This window comes from Papaver somniferum, chromosome 3 (assembly GCF_003573695.1).
Source record: "Papaver somniferum cultivar HN1 chromosome 3, ASM357369v1, whole genome shotgun sequence".
Classification (NCBI taxonomy): domain Eukaryota; kingdom Viridiplantae; phylum Streptophyta; class Magnoliopsida; order Ranunculales; family Papaveraceae; genus Papaver; species Papaver somniferum.
Genome location: NC_039360.1, coordinates 216,025,622 through 216,033,131, shown reverse-complemented (window position 1 = coordinate 216,033,131; position 7,510 = coordinate 216,025,622).

Sequence of the window (7,510 nt, the reverse complement as noted above, 5' to 3'; positions counted from 1 at the left end):
GGGTATTTGGTACTCGGGTGTTGAGCGGGTTTAGCAATTGTTGATGAACAGTGAGGATGAGACGTTGGATGCGAAGATGATGGATCGATCTAACGGCGAGACATAAGGAAGCGAGGAGCGACCGTTGGATGCGGAAGTACAACGAAACTGACGGCTCAAGATGGAGTTAGGTGCTGCAGTGTTTGACAGGAGCTTCAGACTTCGATGCACGACGATGAAGCGACCGTAGGATGCATCTGTGGATCCAATCTGACGGCTAGAAAGGGAAACGGGTATGGATATAGGAATTGGATTTGGGTGAGGGTGAGGGTTTTGGGCCTTGGGTATGCCAAGCCCATATCTTCTTTAAGAATAATTCTTCCTCTTCAAGCCCACTTCTAGTTTATCCGGCTCTTGAAAACATCATTCTTCGCTGCCTTCCTGCGGGAGTCTTGACCGTTTCTTTGCTCTTTTCGCTCAACAATTCATCCAAGCTTTATTTAGTACCTAAAAATACAAAATTAATTAATAAAAATATTTATTCTTGAAAACAATGAAAATACAGAATATGGGATAAAATGTAGAATTAATGCACAAAAGATGAGTTAAATGCCAAGAAAAATATATAGAAATATGCACTTTTTAGCACTCATCAAATACCTCCAAACCTGAATTTTACTTGTCCTCAAGTAAAACAAAACTAAGGGAATCCTACCTATACCACTGTCGCTGGTCTCTCGAATGCATTTAGCATATGCACTAAGCCTTTTAAACCACTAAGTGTCCCTAGTGGACGAGTGAAGTCTCGTGAAGGTTTGCTTAGAACGTACCTACAAAGTTCTAGAACAAAATATAAGCTCAGATTCCATCAAATGTGACATGTGCAAGTCAGTTTAAGCTCACAACAAAATGGAGATGTCAATCTAGCTATCTAAGGCACAATCCTAGCACTGATAACAAATAAAGACATGTGATAAGAGTGTAAAGTGTATCTACACATGTGTAAAGAAAGATCGGATGTTATGACTACTAATCACCAAGAGATAGTTTCTCAGGCTAAGAACCAAGGTCAAAATCTAGCTAGCTGTCCGGACTTTACGAGAATTGTGAATGAGTTGGAGGTATTTCACAATTACTCGCATTGTACATCAATGGCATACACCCTCCTTGCTTATTACAGTGAAACAACAAAATGACTCTTTACATGACTCTTATTTACATTGACTACTCTCTTTTATTTTTGGAACAAGAGAGGATGGAATTGATAAATACTTGATTTTTTTTTATTTTTTTTTTTGATATTTTTTTGATTTTTCTGATTTTCTGATTTTTTTTTTTTTTGAAGAAATAACTTGATCTTTACAACATAGTGACACTTTTGATACATGAACAAAAAGAAAAACATAATTACATGACTCTTAGCAAGAGGTGGCCCTTATCGAATGCATCCGGTCAAATTCTATGGTTGCTTTTCTTAACGTATCCTCCAACTTCTATCCCATCCAACCAAAGAACAAGCTAGTCAAGTATCATTCAGTATTCTAAAGTGATTGGCAATCTAACTTCCTATCAAACACCTTGAAGATCGAGGCTATACATGTATTGGTAGATCGTGCGTGTGCAAGTTTCTTATCACATGTGAATTGTGCTAGAATCAGGGTGCCTAAATATCTAGACTAAGAATCCTTATGTTTACATACATGCACAAGAGTCAACATTTCAAGGTAAATGAGCTCCATTTTTATGATTTTTATGATTTTTTACATTTTTTTTTTTTTAACAAAAAGAAAGAGTTCAGTTTTCAATTATAGCATGTGATCGTGGTATCTATACCATACCCCCAAACCTAAACTAAACATTGTCCTCAATGTTTCAAAATATGAAAAGAATTATAACGTACGAAGAGGATTATGCTGAGTAGAGAAAAAGGAAAGAGAATACCCGATTTGACGGCGAAAGCAAAATTAGAACTCTGTTATTCAAGGCAAAAATCCAACATATTTCAGTTAAGAGTCACATTGGATTAGCAAAATATGTACAAAAGAAACGGAAGATTTAACTAAGAAACTATCTACTAGATTCTATACAAGAAAATTTGGTTTTTAATGGGGTTGGACTTTTTGGGAAAAATTTGGTTTTGTCGGGAGACCTTTGGTTTTGATGGAAAAAGAAAAATTTTGGTTTTTAGGGAAACATTTGGAAAACTTTGGTTTTTATGGGAGAAAAACATTTGGTTTTTAATGGGATAAGGAGACCAAGCCCACTGTTGGGTTTTGCGAAGCCCAACTACGTTTTTGAAAAACAGGCCCACTGCTGGTGAGTAAAGCTCACTGTTGGTTTTTGGAATTTTGAAATTTTGGCCCACTCGAACTTTGGTTCAGGCCCACAGTTCAGAAACAAGTCCAGGTAACAATTTGAAATTTGGGCTCTTAAATAGCCAAAGGTCGAGGCCCAACTGGGCTTTGAAAACGTTTTCTGTTTTTGGGTCAAGCCCACAGTGTAAATGTTTAGTTTTCAAATGGATGTTAAGCCCACAGTCCCAGAAATTTAGTTGGGCTTTGGCTATCTACTAACTAAAATATGAGGCCCAACTGGGCTTTCAAAAGTTCAGTTTTCTTTAATTAAAACAACAGGCCCAAATCAATCTAAAACCACAAGCCCACAAGAAATTAAACAAACAAGCCCACAAGAATTTAATTACAAACCCAACAGAAAATATAAGCCCAAATGTTGGGTTTAATATTACAAGCCCACAAGAAAAATGGAAGCCCACAGTTTGGGTTCTCTTAATGGGTTTAGGCTTACTTGCTTAAGCACAGCCCAGCTGTTCAGTTTGGTTGCAAAAGCCCAGTTGGGCTTTGGATCATCCTAAGCTTGTGTAGCCCAGTTGTGTTTTGGTCTAGTTACAGCAGCAGCAGACAACAACACAAGATCAACTCAGCAACAGCAATAGGCTTGGCCTGGCAGGAAACAGCAGCAACACCAGGTCAGTTTGTGGCAAGGTCACAGCAACAACAGCAGGGGAAACAGCTTCAGCACTAGCAGCTCTGCTGCAGCACCACAGGTAACAGCAGCAGCACCATTTGGGCTTCACAGCAGCAAAACAGCAGAAAGAGGCAGCAGCACCACAAGCTTGATCAGCAACACCTCATGTACCTGGTGATTCAAGGAGAAGAGTTAGTTCTCACAGTTTGGAACTAATTTCAAGGTGACAGCAGCACATTCAACACAACTCAGGCAAATTTCAGCACCAAATTTCAAGCTGACAAGCTGACAACACCACTTCACATTCACAGCATGCAGATTCAGGCATTCAAGATTACAATGACTATGAGCTACTTTTACAGCTACAACATGAGATGCAGGTGGAGCTGAAACAACATGGAGATGTGCAATAATGCAATGATGCAGATGCAGATGATGCAATGATGCAAGGTATGCAAGATGAAATATGCTAATGATGCAGATGCAAGGTTATGCAGATGCAGTGAATGATGCAACGATGCAATATGAATGCAGAACTAAGTTACAGCTAAAATGCAGATGATGCAGGTGATGATGCTAATTACAACTAAGTTACACTACACAGTAGCTAAGTTACAGCAGCTTGAAAACAGAAAAGCAAGAGCAAATTTCTTTTTTTTTTTCTTTCAACTACACAGCACCAGTCCCCGGCAACGGCGCCAAAAACTTGGTGGCTCTCTAAAAGAGTCACAGAAATGATACCTGCAAGTGCACAGGGTCTGTTGTAGTGAGTGTGCAAGGCAGGGTCGAACCACAGAGACTAGGGTGTATGGTTGAAGTTTTTAAGATAGTTATCTAAATTAACAGAGAACAAAGGCAGTAGCCAAAAGCAAGGCAGTAAAGAAATGGTGAAGTAAAATGCAAGACTGTAAAAGTAAGAGCAACAACAACAAAAAGAGGCAGTAACACAGGAAGTGATAAAGAAACAAAGGCAGTGTTAAAGAAACAAAGAAACAGTGAAACAATGACAAACAAACCAAGGCAGTGAGCCAAGGGCAATGAGTAAAGATTACAAAGGCAGGTCCTCCAGCTATGTTCTTGTCCCTTGTTAGTTATCAGTCAGCTTCTAGGCTTTCTGAATAACTAGATGACAGTTGCGGTTCAAAGCCGGCTGTTCATCTAAGGGTTGGTCTAGAAAGGAGGCTAAAGGCACTAAGATGAATTCTAAACCTTGTGATAGTTGGGGCTCTGACACTGCAACTACCCGCAGAGAAGCTTGCTTAGTGTTTTAACAACCTATAAGGATATTCAATCCTAGACAATTCAAGCACAACAAGATCAAAGCATGGATAGGATAAAAACAATTGAAATTTAAAACATCATTTAAAGTAAAAACTAACCCTTGAGGCACTGACTATTCCATTCCTCTTGGGTGAAGCACTGGCTAGTCCAGGCATGTCTTCTAACACACACCCACACATCATATTTATAGTTACAAGCTTCAATTATGGTTCTACACAAGTTTTCCCCAAATCCCCAAAAACAGCAGAAATTAGGGTTACTGATTTACCTAATTTGATGGGATGATTCGTTCCCATGTCTTCGACCCATCCTTCCTCTGCTCTTCCTTCTCCATCTCCTGTTCCAACTGCTCCTCTAGCTCGAGCTATGTTATCAATTTCTCTTCTTTCCTGTCTCTGAAACCCTAGGAGAGAAATTGGTATGATAGCTGGCTAGAAAGAAGGGGAAATAGATGGGGTTCCATTAGGTAATAGCCATGATGGATTTTGGTGGTGGTTGTGGCAGTTGAGGAAGGTGGTGGTGATGATGGTGGTGCGGCAGGGTATGGTGGTGTTGCAGAGGGTGAGGGAGAAAGAGAAGAAGTCGATGGAAAATGGATTGGGGTGCGTTTGTTTTGGGTATAGGGTATTTGGTACTCGGGTGTTGAGCGGGTTTAGCAATTGTTGATGAACAGCGAGGATGAGACGTTGGATGCGAAGATGATGGATCGATCTAACGGCGAGACATAAGGAAGCGAGGAGCGACCGTTGGATGCGGAAGTACAACGAAACTGACGTCTCAAGATGGAGTTAGGTGCTGCAGTGTTTGACAGGAGCTTCAGACTTCGATGCACGACGATGAAGCGACCGTAGGATGCATCTGTGGATCCAATCTGACGGCTAGAAAGGGAAACGGGTATGGATATAAGAATTGGATTTGGGTGAGGGTGAGGGTTTTGGGCCTTGGGTATGCCAAGCCCATATCTTCTTTAAGAATAATTCTTCCTCTTCAAGCCCACTTCTAGTTTATCCGGCTCTTGAAAACATCATTCTTCGCTGCCTTCCTGCAGGAGTCTTGACCGTTTCTTTGCTCTTTTCGCTCAACAATTCATCCAAGCTTTATTTAGTACCTAAAAATACAAAATTAATTAATAAAAATATTTATTCTTGAAAACAATGAAAATACAGAATATGGGATAAAATGTAGAATTAATGCACAAAAGATGAGTTAAATGCCAAGAAAAATATATAGGAAATATGCACTTTTTAGCACTCATCATCTAGCTGCTCTGTTAATGTTATATTCTTCCACTTGGAACTCTCCATGCATTACTTATACTAGGTGACCGGGAGTGCAACTCAACACGAAAGATCTCTCTCCTTCACTCAGCCCAATACCGGATTTCAAGGTGACGTTCTCTTCAGAAGTATTGAAAGTGATCAATTGTGAAAAAAGAGGAGGAACCGACACCCAGGGACGAAAATTGAACTCATACTCAATGTCTAAAACACTGGTGAGACGTGTCTTGCGCCGCGCCTGTTTCGTGGACCAACGCATGATTCTGGCATTATCTTTCTCAAGGAAGGCATGATGAGTGTCAATATTCGGTCCTTGCAAAATGCTACGAGGAGTCGGAGCGTACTTCTCAAAATTCTCCCACACCAAATCTTGGAGAAACATCATATTAACATATGTTTCAATTTTCATGAAGCCATCAGAAATGCGGGAATCTATGACTAAGGAGTCCAAATTGGAAAATAGTGAACCCAAAAACAGACTACCGATAGGAAGCTTCTCACATTTATCCATCTTGATAGCAAAAGGAATCACAAATGGCTTTAACGAATTTTTGCTATCTTCAAAAATGTATCTAGAGAGCCACAAGCATAAGAAAGCAGCAAACGTCAATATGCTATCAGCGGGTTCTCCAGGAACTCTATCTCTCCTCCACCAGTGTTTCAACCATCACATGTAACAAAGTTTGGGTGACTTGTTGAGTTCGTGCATCTCAGATTTCATTACATCAGAAATTGCAGTCTCCTCTATCGAGAGCTCTCCAGGGAAATTACCAATGACTGGGAGATGCAACAAATCAACCACATCCTCTAAAATGACAGCGAATTCTCCCCACCTGCATATGAAAGTATGAGTTTAAATGCACCAACGAGCAAGCAAAGCCGTCATACCTCGTGCATCATGGGAAATGACCAACTCTCCAGCAGCCTGAATTGCTCGAGTCACTTACGCACGGTCCAACATGGCTCTTACGTGAGCATAACCCAACATGTGTCATGCCCATCCAGAAAATTCTGTAAAAGGCTTTCGCGAAAGCTTGAATTCTATCTGAGAAGCCAAATAGTGTCCTCCAGGCAAACAGAACTGAATTATTGCTTGAGGAGATACCAATTTGTTCTGGATAGTACTCCTGAGATTTATAAGAAACTGAAACGAGGAACCTGTGAGACATTTTTCGGTTATATACAAAAACACGAAGAATCCGTCATTCGAATTTTTAATGTTCCTAAGTTTACGAGCCTCTTCTATTTTCGTAGAAGTCTCAGAATCATCATTGCTGGAAGATACATCTATGGAAGCACTTTCAATGGAGGTTTCCTCCCTAGAAGCATCATCTTCGGGAATGATGTTACTAGAATCAGTCATCTTTGCAGAGTTGCTGTAACATCCATGCACAAATTTCATCAACACAATGGAATTAAAGTGCATCAAAATAACCAGGATGAATCTACAAAATGGTAATCCTCAACTCTTACCTATTTACGATTTCGCTAACTGTAGTGATAACAATGTAAAACCTCAAAACTTGCTCACCCCTTCAAACCTGCGAAGACGAGCAATATCCATTATTTAAAGTCAACACCTGACGAAATTATGGATGACTCACATATTCTCTTTATGTGAACAAATCACTGATTTTCTACCATGTGTACATACACTATAAGATCACGGATTCACGAAAATATTACTTTCTTTCCACAATTACACAAAACCAAATTTTGATGTTAGCAAAATTTTCCGATTCACGTGTAAGAAAAGATTTTTTAACGTGAACAAATAAACTCACGCACATTAAAAAAAAAATTCACATGAGTTAATTACTCACGGGATTTTCAAAAAAAAAAAAAATATACACAACCCCTTTTATGTGAGTTGTTAAAAAAAATCCTCCATACTCAGTCGAGCACTTATTTACGCAACAAGGGTTTTTACTATTTGTGCAAAAACCTCCATATTCACAACAAAGTTTTGTTTTCATGAAACCTCATAA